At 41.5% G+C, this 21,947-nt stretch overlaps 2 long non-coding RNA genes across 4 annotated transcripts in view; one reads left to right on the top strand and one right to left on the bottom strand.

Moving 5' to 3' along the window:
* Positions 1–17,662, bottom strand: part of LOC114674428 (uncharacterized) — a 253,722-nt gene extending 236,060 nt beyond the window's left edge. Inside the window, exons 1-2 of the long non-coding RNA XR_013412216.1 lie at positions 17,601–17,662; positions 4,321–4,481 (exon numbers count right to left, since the gene is read on the bottom strand). This is a non-coding gene — a long non-coding RNA (uncharacterized LOC114674428). The remainder of the gene's footprint in view (positions 1–4,320; positions 4,482–17,600) is intronic.
* LOC106995092 (uncharacterized) overlaps positions 17,525–21,947 on the top strand; it is a 91,471-nt gene continuing 87,048 nt past the window's right edge. For 2 of the 3 annotated variants that reach the window (XR_013412218.1, XR_013412219.1), the window contains exons 1-2: positions 17,669–18,216; positions 19,027–19,105. This is a non-coding gene — a long non-coding RNA (uncharacterized LOC106995092). Of the gene's footprint in view, positions 18,217–19,026; positions 19,106–21,947 lie in introns of all 3 variants that reach the window. The other variant, XR_013412217.1, reaches the window with a different exon arrangement.

The raw sequence follows: 21,947 nt of genomic DNA, 5'->3' as shown, positions 1-21,947 counted from the left end.
GTAGTGAAGTTAACAGGTGTCTCTTACTCTACATAGTAATTTTTTTTGCTAGAAGTTGCATGTAAATTGATTGTTGCTTAATTCAATGTGATTTAAAATTCACTCGCAAAACTTTAATTGAAATTAGTTCTACAGCATCTTGGTTTATAAGATGAATAGTCCTTTTGTAATCTGTGCATTTACAAATTGTGATTCCTTTAAATTGTGTTATAGGAAAGCTGTGACTATCTGCTGGAGAGGTTGATAATTTCTTTATGTTTTCCTCTTCTTGGAAACAACTCTAACTTAAAATTGGTCAATCTCAAAACATTGAGAGATGTAAGTCCTCTAAGTCTCCATGGGGCACTTAATATAAACTCTTGTAAAAAAAAATTCACCTGCAGTTAGGTATAGACATTTCAAGTTCTTGGGTCTTAGCGTTCCCATCTAAAAAAAATAGACTAAATATTCTTCTCATTAACTTATATATCTGTCAAATGCTCTCACACCTCCCAGGCTCTCGAAGTCAGAGTTTCTGGATACAGAAGTATAACATAGCCTGGAAATGATGAAGAGACTCCTTTTCACACACACGAAAAATGATAAATTCTAACTAGGAAAGAGAAATGATAATAAACAGATTACTGGAGCCACCTGGTTTGTAGAACTTTTATTATTCAGACAAGAATGTCAAGCTGCATAGAATTTACTCATTAGGGTCCTTACTGAAGACTTAAGCTGCACCCAGAGAGGGCCAAAGAGTCCACGAAAATAGCAGCCGTTCAAAGATCATCTCCTTTCATGACAAAAGCGCTCATTAAATCAGGTGCAACAGCAATGTATCTCGACATAATAAAGGCCATATATGACAAGCCACACCTAGCATCATGTTCAACGGTGCAAAGCTAGAAGCTTTTCCCCTCTAAGATCAGGAAAAGACAAGGATGCCCATGGTCACCACTGCTATTCAATGTCGTACTGGAAGTTGTAGCCAGAACAGTTACGCAGGAGAAAGAAATAAAAGGCATTCAAATCAGAAAGAAAGAAGTACAATTGTCTCTGTCTGCAGAGGAGCAATAATTTGGGGTGGTAGTGCTAATGGCGATGATGGTGATAATACTGCTGATGGCAGTAGTGGTCATGGTGATGGTGATGATGGTAGTAATAGCAGTCATGGCAATGATGATGGTGACGACGATGGTGGTGGTGGTAGTGATGGTGATGGTGCTGGTAATAGTGATAATGATGGTGCTAATGATGATGGTGGTAGTGGTGGTGGTGATGATGATGGTGGCAATGATGGTGGCGATGATGGTGGCTCTGATGGTGGGGATGGTGATGGTAGTTATAATAGTAGGTGTGGCAATGGTGCTGGTGAGCATGGCAGTGGTTGTGGTGGTGGTGATGGTGGTAGTAACCATGGTGATGGTGGTAGTGATGGTGGTGATGGCGATGGTGGTAGAAATAGTAGTTGTGGCAATGATGATAGCATGATGGTGTTTGTGGTAGTAATGGTGATGGTGATAGTGGTGGTGGTGATGGTAGCAATAGTAGTTGTAGCAACGATGCTGGTGATGTTAATAGTGGTGGTGGTGATGGTGATGGTAGTAGCAACAGTAGTTGTAGAAATGATGGTGGTGATGATAATGGTGGCGATGATAATGACGGTGATAGTTATTGTGGTGGTGATGTCAGTGGTGACATTAGTGGTGGAGGAAATGACATGGAAACTGTTATTTCAATAGCCTTGGAACTAATACATACTCTCATTCACTGCCCTTGATTCATCTTCCACTCTCCCAACACTCAACCTCTAACCAGCATGCTTCTCTTGGTGTCTCCATACAACTGTCCCCCTGATATAAGTCTATCTTATCATCTCCCTTTCTCGCTATTCCTCTTTTCAAATCTAATTATCCAACCAGAGACCTCTCTCATCTGCCCGCACTGAGTCCAAATACTTTATTAGTGCCTCTGTATTTCTGCCATGTGCATGATTTTTTCTTCTCCTTTTACTCTTTTGGAATGACTTCATTCATTCTACCGTCTTTTATTTACTTTCAGACCTGTCTTATATGGATACCATCATATTGGAGCAGTCCTCTTCTTTTAAATGGTCTCCAAAATTATTTGGCTATATGGTGTTTCTTTGGAATAAGTCCTAAAATGGTGAAATGTTTTCTCTTTCTGAAACTTCATGTCTGTTGTAAAGGCCTTTATGCACTCCTAAAAGCTCCCCTCTCCTGTTCCAGAAGGCATCTGGACTGGTTTAGTCCACCTGTCCTGATATTGTGCTAAGAAACTATTACTGCATTGCATATTCTCCTCCATGTTTTCTTTTCTAAATAAATAACTGAACCAATTAGAGAATCCTAGCTCCTCCAGTACATGCAAAATGCCCTTTCTACTCTCTTCTATTAACTGAAGTTTCTTTGGCCTTTGGTCTTCTCTTATGTCATGAGTTTATACCAATACTCTGTGAATCTAGGTTTAGCATATACAGTTGTTGTCTATGCTGCACTGTGATCTTGCATATAGTAGATTCTCCTCATCCAAATATCACTTTTAAGGATGTCTGTTGGAATAAGAAGTCATTGGGTGACTGAATGAGCAAACACTGACTCAGTGCTATAGACCTAGCACAATGGTCAGCATCTACTGGGCACTCAATATTTGTTGACAGACTGACTGATTGACTGAATGAATGAATGAAAATGAGGAACTGAGAAAGAATGAGAAGACATGTTCCAACCATTCTCCTTGAGATGATCAGAAAAATTGTCACAAAGGAAGTAAGGCGATTTGCTTTTGGTGGCTAGAATTTGGATTGACAAAGATGAAATGGATAAGGTGATAGGTTCCCTAGGAGGAACAAACAGGATATGATGGTGGAGGTAAGAAGCAAGTCTCATCTCTTTCCATGAGAATATTTCCAAAGATAATCTCCTTTTCCTCCTCCTCTTTCTTCTTCTTCTTGGATAATGGCTCTTTACACTTCTTTTTTTTTTTTTTTTTTTTTTTTTTTTTTTTTGCCTTTTATGTATTTATTTATGATTGTTTTAACTTTTATTTTAGGTTCAGGTGCTTATGTGCAGGTTTGTAATATAGGTAAAATACTGGTGGTGGGGTTTGGTGTACATATTATGTTGTCACCCAGGTGATACGCATAGTACCCAATAGGTAGCTTTTTAATCCTCACCCTCCTCCCACCTTCCACCCTCAAGTAGGGACTGGTGTCTGTTGTTCCCTTCTTAGTGTACATGTGTACTCAGTGTTTAGCACCCACTTTTAAGTGAGAATATGAAGAATTTGGTTTTCTGTTCCTGTGTTAGTTTGTTTAGAATAATGGCCTCCAGTTCCATCCACGTTACCGCAAAGGACATAACCTTGTTCTCTTTTCATGGCTGCATAGTATTTTATGGCATATATGTGCCACATTTTATTTATCCTCTAATCAACTCATGCAAGGCCACTGACTGCTAGAAGGTACCTGGAGTGAGTGAGGTGGCTCTAGCCACTTTCCCGTGGTTTCTCACAATCCACCAGGACTCAGCCCTCACTTGCCTGGGCCATGCACAGTGGTTCTCAGTGTCCACTGTCAGTGTTTTATATTCCCACAGTCTCTGGCCCTATTAGAATGGTGACAAAACCTCCACTGCTGGTTCCAGGCGGTGGCCCCTTTTTGGTTCCTATCACATTGCTAAGTTCCAGAAGAACACGGAAACTCTGGCAGAGAACACTTCTCTTTACAGGCTGAGGGAGCAGAAGTTGGAGAGCAGATTTGCTTATCACTCAGCAAGGCAACAAAGAAAGAGCTCTGCTGTCTGTTCAGACCGAACGCACCCAACTCATACTGTCACACTGCAAGTTTATCTCCCCAACTAGATGTACATTCCTTAGAAGCAAGGACTGTGTTTCATTCAACTCTGTACTCCCACAATGTCTAACACATGGTTTGAAAACAGTAAATATTTATAAGAACAAATTGGTGAAAGCTTATCCCTTAAGCCGGCCTGAAATGAGTCATCATCAATGGTGCTTAGGATGATACAGTACTTGAGACTACAAGCTTTGGACCCAGAGGGACCAGGGGTTATGTCCTGATTCTGATCCTGTTGAATGACCTTGACCTTGACAAGTGATTACAATTTTAAGTGTCAGCTCCCTCATCCACGCGGTAAACACACCAGAACCTACCTCACAGGGTCAGATGAGGATTAGATAAGACAATATACTTAAAACGCCAAATAGCACCTAACATATGTCAAATGTTTAGTAAATATGACCCACAATTATTCCTTACATTATGGCTTAAATATATAAAGTATAATCCAGAAATACCTATAATAAGGGTCATTCCCCTGTTCAACTTCACAAAGATGCTGAAGATCAAGGTGATCTAAGATGACAGACCCAGCAGAAGTGGAGGTCCCAAATGATGATCTTGAGACCTCTCAGCTAAGCAGAGGTGCAGGGAAAGGTAAAGTACATGGAGATGAGATCTGAAAAAAAATAAGAAAATTAGGCCCCTCTTAAATTACCTCTACCCAGCATTAATCACAATGGATGCAGCATAAGGTCTATTTTTACACCAACACTAGAGGTCACAGGCAGTGGACATTTTGTATTTTTTTTTCTACTTCTCAAATTACTCAGGACTCAAAGTGGAAAAGATGACCTGTTGGTTTGCTGATGGGATATTTTAGGCAAAGTCATGGGGCACTGACTTTTCTCTTCTCAGGACAAAGTAAAGTGATGCTTTGTCAACCACCTGGCCAATTTTGTTGCTGTCGACAGTGGATCCTAATAACATGGTCGGCAAAGTAGGTTGGGGCCTCCTGTGTGATCTACTTTAGCTCCTGGGTTTCCTATACAGACTGTCTCCATTGATCAGATATAATCGAATAATGGCTGAAATTCTGCATCTCCATGGGCCCTATAGGCCATTTCTTTATGACATGACCAAATTGGCCATAGCGCATTCAATTTGTTTTAATGGCTAACACAGATGCAATTAAGCGGATTGACTGTGCAGCGATCCAAATTGTCCATTAAGAAGGTGGCCGAAATAACTGGACCAAAATCATGTACCCCCCATCCACTTATTTTGGGATGTCTAGACTTGGCCGCACCTTTAATTTTCTTAAAACCCCCGTTAACTAGCTCTGTTTAATGTTGATGCTACAGTGTTCTTGAGAATGAAATGAAGCAGGTTTGAAAAAATAAAAAGAGATTTTTAGGATGATTCTAAACCTTCTGATCTGAGTGAAGTAATAGGAAGTAAGCACCTCATTCGAGCTCTGAAGATTTACAAGGATATGAGAAATTAAATGCATTGGTGCAGATTGCTACTAATACTCATTTTATGAGGAGGGATTTATCTTCTCACATTAGCAGCCCCCAAGGTTGTGATCTGTCTCTATAATATGTACCTGCATTTGAACAATTGACAATTGACTTCATCTGTTCCTACTTTGCTAATTTAATCTGTGAAGAATAACTACTCTTGCAGGAATTTTAAAGATGAAAAACACATCCATTATATTATTGAATACAATTGATCTTTGAGTACCTGTGTATGGTTAGATATATGCATTTGATTCCTTTGTACAACTATCAGACAGTCTATATAGGAAGTCTCATTTATTAGGTAGAGGTAGAATGTGTCTGCTAAGATATTTTCAACTAGATATTTAGCAGTACAGGACCAGTTATTGCTAACAGAAGTAGGCAAAAAAAAAAAAAAAAAAAAAAAAAATGAATACAATCAATCTGATCTATCTTGAACTTTCATGTTTAAAGTCTCTATTTTCCATTTCAGTGAGCATTTTTCTTTTATATATGTGTCATCAATAGTCATGGGCAAAATCAAAAAAGAGACACATCAAAATAGAGTAACTAGCAAATAAATAAAAGCATCTCAGCTGTCTTCCAAGCAATATATTTCTCCCATCATTTGCTAAAATTACTGGTATTTTAAATCGATACTGTGTTTTTTGACTTTGAAAATACATTTTCACTACAGTCTCGTTTTATTCTCCAGGACTTCTTCTAAGTCAGGTATGGCTATCCCCATTTGGCTGATGAGGGAAGCATAGCAAAACTGAGGGACTTACCAAGGTTACATGGTAATAGTGGCAAATGGAGGAACTAGGGCTGCTGCCTCAGAGCTTTGGTCCCCCTCCTGAGAAGGCAAAGGATGATCTGCAGTCACACTGACTATCTAGACCCAATTCTCTTATAGACTCGGAGGAGGATGGCTCATCTCAACCGTAACATCCCCAGGGTCGCAGTTCTCTTGATCCCAAGCAATTTTCTCAAAAGCAATATAGTGTCATGGTTAAAAGTGAAGTATCTGGATTTGAATCATATCTTCATTTTTCTTGGACATAAACTAAAGATAACAATAGCACCTACCTCATAGTGTTATTCTATACTATCTCCTGACTGTGTTTATGAGTTCTCTCCTGTTGACCAGTCTATACTGATTGGGCCACTACGACTACCTAGTATTCATTAAAAATTTATTGAATGAATAAATGAGAAATAAACAAGATGACAATATCAACTGCCTGTCATATAGTCTTAAATACTCTATAAATGTTCACTATTACTAATAAAAGTCTTTGTAATAGATTATATTAGAAAGACAGAGCCTTAGTTTCTTCATCTCTAAAATGGGCTAAATAATATTGCTCTTTTAGGGTTGTCAGAACTATTTTAGAAAGATCCATACAGGGTGCCTGGTATGGTATTTAGTCTTAGTGCTGCTGAGCTGTTATTATTATTGTTGGTGGTGGTGGTATTTACAAACTTTGGGACTCCTCTAAGATTTTGCATATGTAAAGCAAGTGAAAGTGGAAAAGAAGCAATTGAAAAAGGCTATTAGTCACTGGGCAAAATCAAAGGAGAGAGGCATCAAAATAGATAGCTAGCAAATAAATAAATATATCTCAACTGTCTTTCAAGTAATATATTTCTCCCACCATTTGCTAAAATTTTTAGTATCTTAAATTGATACTGTATTTTTTTGACTTTCAAAATACATTTTCACTGTGGTCTCATTTTATTCTCCAGGACTTCTAAGTGTTCACCATATATCAGACATTTATGTACAACACAATAACTAGCCTATGTGGAAAATATCTGATTTACAGGTTATAGAAGCTGAGGCTCAGCCCTGTGCAAGGTCATGGCTGATGGAATTTGGGTGCCATTGTGCTTTTCTCCAAAATCTTTGATTTTTTTGAACTATATGTCCCTCAACTAGTGTTCTTGCCCTTCCTCACACTGAAGCATATTCCTCTCTAGGAATTTAATGCAGAGGCAAACTTTGAGAGCAGAGGCCAAGTGAGGCTATTGTAGCTGCTCCCCCATTGGTTTGAGGGTAAGGCAAGGACTAGCATCAAATATCTGACATACAGCAGGGGCACAGTAAATACCTGCTGGATGATTAATAAATTCCTCCTTATCTGGGGAGAAGATCAGAGGGGCAGAAGTCTCAGGGCTTTCTCACCTGCCTTGGGTCTCAGGCAAACCCAAGAGGCTCCACGAGAACTCAAGACCACAGTGGATCTCGGTCACACTATTGCTACTGCAAACATTTTTCAGGATATATCTCATATATTCTCTCAATTTAGAAAGAGAGATTTGTTTAGTGGCCCTACATTAATACCTTCCCTTCTGCTCTACCCCACAGCTCCCGCGTTCAACAGGCCCCCAGTAGTCCCCATTTATAACACACGGCAAATTTAATGATACTTGGGAAACATGAAACACCTCCTCAACTCTTCTATTTTTTTACAGCGACACAATTAGCCAGATGACGAAGCTCTTTAAAATGAAAGAAAACACTAAAAAAAATTGATTTTTTTCTACAGAGCCATAATATTAAATGTATCATTCCAAACTGAAGTGGGGACTAATTTAGAAGCGATGCATAAATCTAAAACTATCTGAGTACGGCGACATTTTTTTTTAAAAAAGCCTAACAAAAAATTATATATGTGGAAGCTTGTCTATCATTAAATTACTTGGTTTGGATTTCCACTAATAAAATATAAGGACTTGTTACTATATTAGGCAAGTCACTCCCATTATTAATTTGTTAGATAAATGGCTCCTCTATCTTGGAACTTTAAATGAAATGGAATTCACTAATCCTAATTGCTTTGCCTTCTACTGGAACTTTTTCCCATTAGTTCAGCATGATTTTTTTTTTCTTCTCTTTTCCACTTGAAGAGGGGAGCCTTCTTCAACTTAAAGCCTTAGGGTATACTTTATGGGTTTATTAATTATCAGGTATTCATTCAAAGGGGTTAATTAAGCAATAACTTTCTATTGACTGCAGTATACAAAGAATAAAAGGCTTGACTTCACCTGCTGATTAAACACCTAGTGGCCGTGCCTTCATGTTCCTCCCTGTGGTTAGGTGAAATAAAAATCTTTGACCAGTTCTGGTCATGGGTTGCAAGGCCACTCAGGAGGACAGTTACAACCAGTTTGTATTTACAACTCAAGCTACCTTGAGATTGCCGAGAAAGAGAAAGAACTTCTGCTTCTCGGGGTTTCCAAGGAGAAATTTTGTCCCTAGCATCTTTGCTAAGAATCACCATTTTTCTCTGCAGCATGCTTTTCAGCAACGGAAGGTGAAGGATGATTTCCTTCCCTGTCTCTGGGGAGTTTCATACAATTAAAACAAGACAACATCATAAACCCACAGGGGTGGTGGTAGTTGACACACCTATCTTGGAATTTTTTGAGATCATTTCAACTTCAGGGTACATCTAAGCTTCATGCCTAGTGGTTGCAATTCTCCAAATCAAACTAGTGACAGAGGCATATCATACTTTCAAGGAAGATGGGCTCTTTGAAGACTGACCAACAACTTGCCAAACAAGGGAGGAAGGAGATGAGTGTTCACTCAGAAGATTCCATGAATTCAGCTTTTAGGAGGGAATAAAATAAAGCAGCTTTAAGGTCATGGTCTTGGGATGTGCTAGGATGTTCTTCTGAGAAGAGGAAAAAAAGGACAGTTCATGAAAAACGTATTCAACAGATGCTTCTGATTCATGGCCAACCCTACCCCAAAATTATGTGGTGATAGGAAAAAACAGAAAACTGCATCCTTGGGTCCCCAGTCTCATCCTTTCCTACTCCTTCCTTTTCCAGAATAAGTCAAAAGAGATGGTACTTTATCCAGGAGGGCATACAGCATACAGTAGGGTGTTCACGAACATGGATATGGAATGATTTGCACTTGGATTTGAGCCACAGTTCTCCCATTTATTAACTGAGTGACCTTAGGCTGGTTATTAAGTTATCTGAGACTCATACATACACAATCCCATTCATTCCACATAATAATCATAATAATTTCATAAGGTAGATATTTCTCTAATTTCCCTATAGCTAATGAGGAAATGGAAAAATAGAGCAGTTAAGTGGATGATCCAAAGCCATTCAGCTACCTCAAAGGTTGATATAAGATCAAATAAGATGCAGGTAAAATCTTTGGCACAGGACTGGTCCTACTAAGCACCTGATAAATGTCAGAGGTTGCTAACATTATTACATCACTCTTGTCAACATAGCCATCCTTTTCTTAGCTAAACATACTCTAAAATAATTAGGTACATACAGGGTAACCATACCTTTTTTTTTTTCCTTAAAATGTAACAGAAATAAATCTATTAAGTTTTTGCATGTAATTTTGACCTCACAATACACACACACACACACACACAAACTAGTATTGCTCATAATTCTGTATTTTATAAAATTTGCAAAGCATTGCTTTTAATGGCAAAAACTGCAATTACTTTTGCACCAACCTAACATCAAAAACACATAGAGAATCCATTATCTGTATAGGGAGACATACATATAGAAGACCACATAAAACTATTGCAATACACACCCTCGAGAAATGACATCATTGTACTCACATTGGAGAACAAAAACACATATGCTACAGTGACTCTCTTCCAAAGAGTACAGTATAGAAGGTAGGGGACAAGTGTTACTATACAGTGGGAAAACCTGGCAAACAATACTTCGGCCCGGTAATCAAGGTCAATGGCAACAATTTCAAATCATGTTGATAGAATGTGCCCTTGATGTGGTGTGATGAGAAGGGCCCTTTACCTCTGGGGTCTTTCTCCCAAGATCCCTTAAATGCAGTCCAATCATGAGAAAGTCATTAGAAAAAATTCCAACGGTGGGGCATTTAGAAAATTAGTGGCCAGTATTTCACAAAACTGCCAATGTCATCAAATCCAAGGAAAGTCTGAGAACCTGTCCCAGCTCAGAGTAGTCTAAGGAGATATAGCAACTGACTGGAATGTAGACTCTTGGATTGGATCCTGGAATAGAGATGGGATATTAGGGGAAAAAACATGGAAATCTGAATAAATTAGGGACTTTAGTTAATCATAATGTATTGATATTAGTTTGCTGATTGTAACAGATGCACCCCACTAATGTAAGATATTAATAATGAAAACTGTATGCAGGGGGCAGGAAAGGGGTAATATGGGAACTCACTACTATCTGCCCAATTTTTCTGTAAATCTAAAACTGTTCTTAGTTTATTAATAAAAATTATAAAAATAAATTTTTAATAAACTTTAAGAATGCATATAACAAAGAAAAGCCTGCCTTACTGCCCACATGCCAAGCTCTCACTACTATAACCAGGTTAAAGGGGGTCCCCAACCAGGCAAATGTTAAGGAGGAGAGTTCTTTTGCATGTTCACTCCCTGAGACTGGAGCCCATCTAGCCAGTAGGAGCATCCATAATCTAAGGGTATCTTTGATATTGGAAGTCCCCAGAGTGAATCTTGGTACCTTCTGAAGAAGGGGGTTCTCTAAGGACAATGCTGGGGATGTAGTGAATCCATGGCTTCCAAAATCAAGTCTGTGTCCTTTGATCAAACTTCCCTTCTCCACTTTTAAGTAGGATGGAGAGGCTGAGGAAAGAGGCAACACTCACTTATGCATTGAAGTATCCTAAAAATATGTATTAAGTGGTTACCCTGTGCCAGGCTCTGATCGGAGCACGTGCCTGCCTTCAGGGAGCTTAAAGTCTCCTGAAAAAGAACACGGAGGTGGCCCTACTACAAGGTAACACCAAAGCTCTGCCTTATAAAAGGCCCCAAGACAATGATCTGCGAAGGGCAGGAAGGGGATTATCCATCCCCACGTGCACGAAACAGAAGGGTCTAGAAGGTCAATGTTGAGATATGAGGTCGCAAGGGTGCACAGTCCCGGAGCCTCTCCCATGAGCTTGCAGCCCTCTTTCTATTTGCCTTGTCTCGTCCTACTGGGATAAAGGCAAGCCTAAATTCAGCATTTAGGAGAACAAAAGAGAAGCAGTGTGACCCAGAGACTACAAATATTTTTCTTAAGCAACCACAAGGGACAGGCTGTTTGGTGAGCACACTCACCAGATGGCTGGGGCTCGTCAGCTGCTTCCAATCAAATCTTGCACCACTGAGTTGGTGCATCCCACACACTCAGCAAGATTCTGCTGAGGTGTGGGGGGAGCAGGAAACACCCTGTTTTCTCCATACCTAGAAAGTGTGCCCTTGGAGTTTGCAGGGCAGAATCCAAAACTAACAAAGTATCAGGAGAAGACAAAAGGAAACTGAAGACAGCACCCTGTTCTGGGCCATGTGTTTTATTTTAAGTTTATGGCTTTGGAGTAAAGGCAAGGAGAGAAACTGGTTCTTCAAGTCTGTGTGGGCAGAGAGAGGCAGGAAAGGGTTGGAAGAGGAGATGGAGGGAGCTGGCTGGGAAGAGATGAATGAGAAAGGGGGAATAAGAAAGAAATTAGAACATCCAAAGATCATTTGCAAAGATCATAAGGTGCGAAAGCTCAATTTATGATGACTAATATTATTTTGTAAATTAGAACATCTTTACTTAATTTCAGATATGGAGAAAATAAAAGGCTGAATCTATTCATTTATATATAAATATGAATTTTGTATATATGAATATGTATTCATATGTGTGTATATAAATATGCAGACATACACACATATACACACACACACATATATATAATAGGAATTTTGGAAAATGCACTTTAGTGGAAATTTTAAAGTATTCAATACCTTTTCTCCTTAAAGACCAGAATGTTTCCTTTTAAATAAATGACTGTTAGAACAAATGTTCTCCCATGAAGGGGTTTCAGTGAGGAATGAGATGCAATTCTAATGGTATGGTTGAATATGGTGATGTTTGACTTCTAGCACCTCCTTGTCCATGCATCCACAATAAAATGTAGCTCCTGAGTTCAACCTATAACCTAGATATCACTTTGGGTTTTGGACCACAAAACTCCAACAAAGATTCCAGGAGAAACAAGTCGGCATTAGAAATACTGCCTCCAATAGACCCTCCCTCTCAATCTCTCTCCTTCTTAATCTGAATGAGGAGTTTTTCAGCTTTTTCCTAGAAACAGAACATCTTTTCGGGCACTGGGATGATGCTTGCTGATTTGGACACCCCTACATAGTTCATAGGCTCTGAAACACAGGGAATTGCAAAAACACCCAGGTTTGCTGAGGACATTCAGTGTCATGTAGGTATGCACATGTCCTGGGGCCACCAGACTTGTTCATACCTGCTTATCATTCCAAGACGCGGAGCAGGCAGATCTGTTCCTATAAGACACTTACATAAAAGAAAACGCCAGACTCTCCTTGGAACAGAACACGTGCCCCGTCCCAAGCTATTCCAGACAGCAGGGGTGGAAGAGGTCTTACTGGAGTTCAATAAAAGGTTTAGTTTTTGCCTTGTTCTTCCCCTGCACTAAATCACAGGAATATAAAAACTTAGACCAGTAATCTCTTACAAATGCAAATAAAAATTATCACTTAGATTATGTACCTCCTGCTATTCAATACTTCTTCGAAGCCAGGTATAAAAGCACCACCAGACAGGATTTGAGCACTGGACATGCTAAGGTTGAAAGTGTCTTAGTATGGCTGGGCGCAGTGGCTGACACCAGCAATCCCGGCACTTTGAGAGGCCGAGGCGGGTGGATCACCTGAGGTCAAGAGTTTGAGATCAGCTTGGTCAACATGGTGAAACCCCGTCTCTACTAAAAATACAAAAATTAGCCGGGTGTGGTGGCAGGCTCCTGGTAATCCCAGCTACTCAGGAGGCTGAGGTCCAAGAATCGCTTGAACCCGGGAGGAGCAATTGCATTGAGTCCAGATGGTACCACTGCACTCCAGCCTGGACAACAAGAGTGAAACTTCATCTCGAAAAAAAAGACTGTCTTAGTATGAACTGGACACTTAATACGTATACACTAGAAAATGAATATTGGAATCTGAAATCTTTCAGGGAAAGAAGAGTGGATAAGAAGGGAGGAAGAAAAGCGCTCTTCTTTCCTTTACTCAGGATGGAATACTGCCTTCCAAATCTGGTCCACTTCTCTTTGCCCAGGAGTGGCTGCAATCCGTGTACTTTTACCGCCTATGGTTTCACGGTTAGAAATCCGTCCCTAAAACTTGATCAGTAAGCTATAATTTTCTCTCTCCAAGATTGCTCCATTGTGTAGAGATTTTGCTTGCTTGTTTGTTTGTTTATTTGTTTTAATTCTGATGAGATGCTAAAAATATCATGGGACTTATTGTTGACAAGGGTTGCTAAGTGTTTCTAAATCAGGATTTCAATGGATTTTGCTGCCATTATATGTAAGCTTTCTCTGAGAAAGAATAAGTATGATGAAAAGGGCCAGGATGCAAATATACTATCCTGCTTGTTTTATTTTAATTCAGTCAAGACTTTCCTCAGTCATTTAAGCCAGCCAAAAGCATTTTAAATATTACAAGATCCCAGGTATCTATAAGATTTTTCATCACTGGGTTCCTAGCCCTTTACTAAAGTGATTCATAGTATATAATAGATGACCAATAAATATAGACTGGGAGGATGAAGGGGTGACTGCATAAGAGTATGATAGAATTAATGGGAAGTGGTTTCAAGGTTCCGACTGGTTCTTTCTTTCTCTCTTCAATTCATCACTCAAAACTCTATTTCCTAGAAAAATACACAAATTATGCCAGGTGAGCCTGGTTGTAGGCGATCTCTAGGCTGTCTCTGGCTTCTCTCCCACAAACTTTTCTTAAATAGCCCGTCAGAGTGCTTGCTCCTGGTTTGTACAGAGCATGTAAGTTGCAGGAGTGTTTCCAAACTCCTCTGATTGGAACCATCACCTGGGATGCTTACTAAACACACAGCTTCCCAAGTTCCTCCTATGGATCGCAACTTAGGTTGCACATTAGATTCAACGGGGGAGCTTTTAAAACTCCTGATGACCAAGCTGTCTTTCAGACCAACTCCATCAGAAATTCAGGGTGTGGGATTCAAACATCAGGAGTTTTAATGCTCCCCAGGTGATTCCCGTGTGCAGCCCAGTGTGAGTACCACCGTAGGGATTGTGAATCAGCAGATCTGCTTTGAGACCTCAGAGATTCTGCAACAAACCCCAGGTGACATTTGCCAGTTTCACCTAGAACCAAATGGTTTAATCAACAAAGTCACTTGCTAATCATTGTTTTTTTTTCTGAAACACCAAGCAAATCATTAGACTTATATTTTGGCTAGACTGAGATTTTTAGTCGACATCAAATACACTTTAAACTGATCTGCAATGTCAAAGGGGAGTAACACATCATCACCATAAAGCCCCAAAAAAACTTGAGACAAAACTGAATTAAGAGCAATTAATGACCCAAAGTGAGCTTAATGATGACCATGATAGTTAAATTCTGTTTGGTAGGACGAGACTCATTTCTTTAATCTATATTGTCATTAAAATGGACTAGCATGGCTCCATGATAATTTGAATGGTTTAATGTTGCTATTTAGGAATGAAGAATAACAGAGTTTACATCTTGGCTAATCCATTAACAAGCTGAGGGACCCTATGCAAGTTACTCCACGACTTTGTGCCTCACTTTCCTCATCTGTTAAATGGAAACAATACTGTCTACATTCTCTCAATATTATCCAGAATATTCTCTTAAATGAGATGATATAGACGAAACAGGAGCAAACAGCAACCACTGATAACCCTCCCTTGTGACCCCATGTGGTTATTTATTAAGTCAATAACCTCTCTTCACAGGAACTGATTACATAATGTTTTATGGTATTTTTCTGTTCATACAGAAAAGCAAGAAAGAGCCCTGGGTCAGAAGTCAGGCAAAGTGGATTCTAACCCACATATCACTACCGCCTAGCTGTGTAACCTGCAGTAACAGCCTAATTCTCAGGGCCTCAGTTTCCCTCGACACCAAATAAAGTGCTCCAAAATTTGGAGACGGTTTCAAAGCCATCTTAGAGTCCCTTACACCTGCCACAGAGTGTGATTATCTTTGTTGGTAAACTAAATGTCAGGGAAACACTCCGGCTTTCTTCATTTATTTCAGACTTTCACGCCATTGGTGATTTACTCATCATTTCATCTCTTAACTACGTGAATTAGATCAGCACAATCCAGAGAATAAAAACTAGGCCTATCTTTACTAGAAAAGAAGATTTGGATTTCAGGGTAACACAGATGCAAGAATATGTGGCTTTTCTGCCAGGCCCAGTGGAAGTGTATTCAAGGCTTGTTCCCTTCAGGGACAGCTGGCATCACACCAACCTCACTCACAGTCCAGTGTTTACAGGCACTCCAAAACCTCCTAAGAGTGTATTTCATAAAAGCAGGGCCTGTCCAAATCCCCTGTAATGTCTCCAAAGGGAAAGGATAGAGTCAATAACCAGGGCTGTATCTGTGCATTGTAAATGCCCCAAACCTCTGTTCCCTCTCTGAGTTCTCACACGCACGTGTGCATGCACACACACACACATAAACACCGCCATAAATATATACACTCCCATTTAATAGACTGGGGATTCAAATTACAGTTATAGTGTCATAAAACTGACTAACTGCAGGGTGTGTGCTGAAGTCTAAGTGTGTGTGTGAGGTGGGTGGGGGCGGCCAGCTTACAACCTTCCTCCTTTCCTTGAGGTTCTACATTCTCAAAACGTGAGATTCCTCTGGGACATTTAAATAAGCTGTATTCATAGGGGCAGCTACATAATTTGCCGGCCCAGTGCAAAATGAAAACACGGGGCCTCTTCTTCAAATCGTATTAAGAATTTCAAAACAGCAACAGCAGAGCAGTAAACCAAGTGTAAGACCTTCTAAGTACAGGACCTGTGCATTTGGGCTGGTCACACACCCACAAAGCCAGCTGGGGTTTGAGAATAACACACAGAGAGTCTGGATTCGATTTTTGCAATATGCACCATTTCCTTAGGAAACTTCAAACTTTCCCCCTGAAGTTTCTAATCTGAGTCTGCTGAATGAATTGACAATACATTAACAGAAGAAAAGCCATGACAAATCTACTTAATCATAGCTTTATGTGACATGGGAGCCCTCAAAATGAAGACCCAAAGACCCAGGGTAAGAATAGATACCCAGGGTATATTTTTATGCTTAGGTTTGATGAAGCACGGATAGCCAGGTAGAAATAGGGTTGGACAAAGAACAGTCTGATCTAAGAGCAAGAGACTGGGGCAGAAAACCCAGCACGGCCTGTCCAAATTTTTCTTAGCTTCTCTATGTAACATTTCTTCCTCTCCAGTATAGGGCAGGACGTACAATCAAACAAGGCAGGTCAGAGAATTTCTTTATGGCCAGTTCTGAAAAGTGCTTGCAGAGGTACCTGGCATCAGGAAAACAGAGTGTCTTGGGAATCAGACTGGCTTGGGTTTGAATCCTGTCGAACCATGTACTAACCACACAATTTCTCCGACACTTCCACTCACCATTTTGAACTTCAACTTCCCATCTATTAAAGGGAGACATGGCAACCCACTCTCCGAATTACGGTTAATTCGAGGATTAAATGCAATAAAGCATAGAAAACAAACAAAAATCGAGGTCAAAGCCCGGTACATAAGTGTTTCAAATCGCCCTTCTTTTTGGGCACAGATCTTGCAGAAAACACACTATATATTAAAAGTGAAGCTATTGTAATTGAAGACCAAGAGAGATTCGAAAACCTGACAAATGTTTTTCAAACTGTCCGTTCTTTTGACTCTAACGAGACTTCCCCCTTGAGTGGGAAGAGATGACCTTCTGAAAAGGCCCTCCGTCCGCGTCAGAATTTGGGGACTAAAGCATGCATTGGGGACTAAACTTGGTGACAAGTTGCAAAGGGAAAGGGGGAGGGCAGGCAGGGTAAGAAAGAAAAGTCAGCGCTGGGATGTGAAGGGTCCACTGGTTTGTTTTCCCGGCTGGGACAGCGAACGTCTCCGCTCCATGTTTCTGGAGCGGGGCCGGCCGCTTCGCGGCTCCCATTGGTCCGGCCGCAGCTGTTGCTAGGCGGATGGACCAATGACGCGCGAGGGGCGTCTGGGCTCCTCCTCTTCTAGGTCGCGGATGGAGCCCGGGACGCCGCGGCCTCCGCGCCTCTCCCTGCGGCTTTTTCTCTTCTTCTTTTTCTTCTTTTTTTTTTTTTTTAAGGCGGGGCGGGGCTGGGGGCGCGGCGCCCCGGAGCTCGGGCCGGTGGAAGGTTCACGTGCTAGGCTCGACCTACCTGTCTGGCGCTCCCATCGCCCTCCAGCGTTGCGCAGCCTGGAGGGACAGGGCGGGACGAGCGGGGGGTTGTTTTTTTTCCTGGTGCGAATGTGTATTTTGTGTTTTAATAACTTTACCAACTCGGTGAACTCTCGCGAGAGCACCCGCTGACTCTCTTGCCTCTGCCCTCCCTCCCAGTCTCTAACCGGTCTCTGGGCCACCTCAGACAGGTGAGACCACAGCCCCTGAACACACACACACACACGCGGAGCCACCTCCAGTGCCTGAGCCCCCAGCCCTTACACACACCCATACACGCACTTACACACACACACGCGCTGAACCACTTCTAACACTTGAGCCCCCAGCCCTTAGAGACACACACACACACACACACGTTTCACCACCTGCAACACTTAAGCCCCCAGCCCCTACACACATACACACACACACGCGCTGGGCCACTTCCAACACTTGAGCCCCTTGCCCCTACACACACACACACACACACACACACGCACGCACACGCTGATGCGGGAGCATTTAGCAGTTTCCTTGCTGAAAAAGCAGGACCTCGGTTTAGAAAATGGAAATTGCCCAGGAGGAAAAGAGTACTGAGATATATGCAGCCCCAGGTACTTTGGATTAATAATACTATTGTTAATAATAATACTATCGTTTCCGAGGGCTTACTCTGTACCAGATACTGTGTTGAGTAGTTGCCACGCTTCATCCTATTCAGAGCTTGGTGTGCCCATGGGTGAACAGAGGCACTGAGCAGGGGAGGCAGAAGCAGGAATGGAACCTCTCTGTGTAGCTTTGGAGCTCTTGGTTCTACCCACTTACTGGTGTGGTTGCATGGCTGTACAATTGCCCATGTGCTTATGGCTCCCATCTGGGGATAGGTCTCAGTAGAACCTATGCCGCTGGGGCTACGCCAGCCCCATACAGTCCTATGCATAACTACCAGTTCTCAGAATAAGCATGTTTATCACCCTAGGCCCATCCGGCCCCATCACTGTATTTAACACTTGCATTTTAACTGGATCTTCCTCAAGAATCCAGGAATGAGTAGAAAAGATATGTGTTCTGTATCTTTGGGGAACATTTTATCTTCATCCTGCAACACACATCCACCTCAGCAGCCTCTCCTCAACTAATGTGGGAACTACAACTCACAGAGGAAAAGTAACTGGATCAAGGCCACTCTGATCGAAGCTGGTCACGTCCCACATCTGTGAGACAGTAGAGCCAGTTCTCTGCCCGGTGAAGCAAGCCTGTAAAAGCATTTCTTTAACAAGTGACTTCAGACTTCATGTAAACTCAACTGCATACTGGAAGTCACTGTGATTCTAATTTTATGAAGAATTATCAAGTGGAGCATATTTCACAAAGTGTGTGGGTTTTTTTTTTCTTACACAGTTTCCTTTTTTCTTTTTTTCAAGGTGCCTTCTTCTAATTCATCTTGTATGGCTTCACCACTGTGGCTGTCAAGATGGCGTGCAAAATTATCCCTCTTTCCAGGTGAGTACGCGGAGACAGACGTGGAGACACATGTATTCCAGTCACATAACAACACAGTAGGCAGGCCCAGTCCTGGAGCACAGATTTCCCCTCCCCCTCCCCACACCTTAGCTAGCTTCTCTGCCCTCCCTGAGTGCCTATGGCTTACAAGTTATCCATTTACAACAAAAGGTTGTTTATTCAGAATGTAGGGACTGGGAATGCAGAAGCCAAAAAAAAAAATAATTGAAGTGAGAAATGAAATCTCTTCTGTTTTTTTGTTTGGAAACTGCCTGGGAAGTGGCCTGCCAGCTAGGAGCAGGGTTGGCTGGTGAAGAAGCCCCTGCTGGCATGACTTTTTTCAGCTTAGCAGATGCCTGTGTGCCACCCTCACCCTTGCTCTGAGCCTGGCATTCAAGGGAAACGTGTCTGTACTCAACTGTGCTGTTGTCTAACACGCTCAGCAGAAAGGCCCCAGCTAGCTTCCTTCTTTCCTTCGAAGCAGGAGAAGACCTTGGCGTGCCCACCTCCTACCCTAACAGACAGTCCCTAAAAGATGGTTCCTTTGATAACTTAAAGGGGATGTTTTTGAACGTCAACACAAGACAGTATCGCCCAGCAAGTGAGAGGTTTTCGGCTCCACCCATCCCCAGAGACTCACTTGGTCTCAGAGAGATAGTACTGTCTCCTTTCCTTAAATCCCCCTAGCTTAAAAAGCCTAGCCAGAACCCTGCTTATAATCTTTCTCCGTAAAGTTTATCTTCTAACTTTTCTTTAAAACCTATGGAAAATAAAAATCGGGATTGGAGCAAAGCAGATTATTGTGTTTGCAGAGGCTGATATAATTGCTGGCTGTTTTCCCTAGGATCCCACTGTAACTCTTGAGGCAGCCCTGAATTGTAAAGGATGTTTGCAAAGCAGCTTTCTTCCCGAACACTGCCCTAAATCCCTCCTGTTGTAGCCCTCCACTCCCTCTGTTTGCCTGGCTTTGCCCGGTGCGGTGAGACGCCTATCCACACAATGGTTGGTCTCTACTGCTTTCAGTTTTCTTTTCAGCCAACAGCCTCTCAAGCATTCTTTCTCCTTTCCACAAGTATTCCTGTGGAGTGTGTTCTGCCCCTCTGCTAGGCACTGGGATAGAGGGAGCCAACACAGACGGGGCTTACAGTCAAGTGGGAGAAATAGTATTACCCAAACCTTCACAAATCCAAACTTAACACTACCACAAGGATGTATGTTCATGACACAGTGACAACGTGTGCTAACGGGACTTAAACCCAATTAGAGCGATCAAGACAGGCTTCATAGAGGAACAGACCTGTGAGGTCTCATAGATAGACAGAGGGTAGAGGTTAGAGACGAGAGTGGATAGAAGTAGAGCTAGCACAGCCAAATGCCCTCTGCTGGGCTTGGCATCTGCCTTGAGCACAGTTAACAGAGCCTGTTCAGGCCAATCCACTTTCCATGGATGGGAAATTGCTTTTTACAGAGACTGGTAAAAATTAGCTTCTCTAAGAACACTGGTCTTTCCCTTGAGACAAGAAATTGGGACCATATGTTTAGGCCTGGTCTTACTAGGTGGGTGTACAACTCACCAAAAGGATAAAATCAACACATTTTTCACTGCTTCCATAATCAGGGAGTGGGAACGTTGGAGTCCTACTGATTTTTGCCTTGGCTCAGGGTAGCTTATATTATTGAGAAATGCTAAACTTTCAGTGCCCCTGTATTGAAAGAGTTCAGATTCAAATTTAACTGAGATTTATTAAGTGCTGACTAGGAACCTGGTATTTCCTAAGTATTACTCCTTGGAAGCCTTACAACAATTCTGGAAGATAGGATTTTTCAACCCCTTTTCACAGATGAGAAAACCAAGGACTAGAAAATCCCCTGGATCCTCATCCCAAGTATTTGTCATGGATGCATGAGGATAAAGTCTTCTTTGACAGCTCACCAAATGAATGTTTTGTGTCACAGGCTCACAAAATGTCAGGTTCAGGCAGCATTTCATACAAACATTTTTTTTTTTCAATTATTTGCCAGTGTTTGATCTTTAACATCCTTGACATGTCCAGCCTGAAGTTGAATCTCTCTTCTCTTAGGAAATTCACTGATGAAGCCAGTTTGACTTTCAGATCTTTGATTTTTCAAACAAGCTTTTAGCCTTCAGACTTCCAATTGACTTAAACAGGAAACATAACCGTTTTAGGAATGATGTGGATATAATGTTTAAGCAAAGGTAATGGGCATAAACAGAATCAGGTGTACTAACAGCAAAGCTCATTACTTGGTGATTATGCCAATTCTGCAAATAAAGGAAGAACTTAGAGAAGCTTCATAAACACCATAATCTAAGTGTTTAAGAACCCCTGAGGGCTAGGCTCATCTCCTCTTGACCCTACAATCTCTCCTGCATTCTTGGGATTCTAAATGGCAATATTAAGTCATTGAATTGACCGTTCTTCTCAATGGCCTAACAATGGAAATCCTTCTAGGCCTAATACCATCAAATTGCTGCTCTGAGGTTTACCTATCCACACTCCTATGCCGGGGTTGCAGCAGAAAGGGCCGTGAAGTTGACATATTTGGAGCCAATGATGAGCCAAACCTAGAGTCAGTTTCCTAACTCCACAGGCAACCTATGTTCTGCTTCATGTTGCTTCTCCAGTTGGGTGCTCCCTCGATAGACACCAACTGGCTCGCACCTGTCTTAAGTATCAGTCACAGCAGTCCCTTCCACCACTACCAAATAGATCCTCTTTTAATTCATCCATCCATCCAACAAATATTTACTGCGCTCCGACTATGTGCAACAGTGAGGGGGTGAAGTGAAAAAGCGGCCCTGTCTCCACTTTTACGATAT

This window comes from Macaca mulatta, chromosome 20 (assembly GCF_049350105.2).
Source record: "Macaca mulatta isolate MMU2019108-1 chromosome 20, T2T-MMU8v2.0, whole genome shotgun sequence".
Taxonomy (NCBI): domain Eukaryota; kingdom Metazoa; phylum Chordata; class Mammalia; order Primates; family Cercopithecidae; genus Macaca; species Macaca mulatta.
Note: the sequence above shows the minus strand (reverse complement) of the source record. Positions and strands in the feature narration are given on the sequence as shown.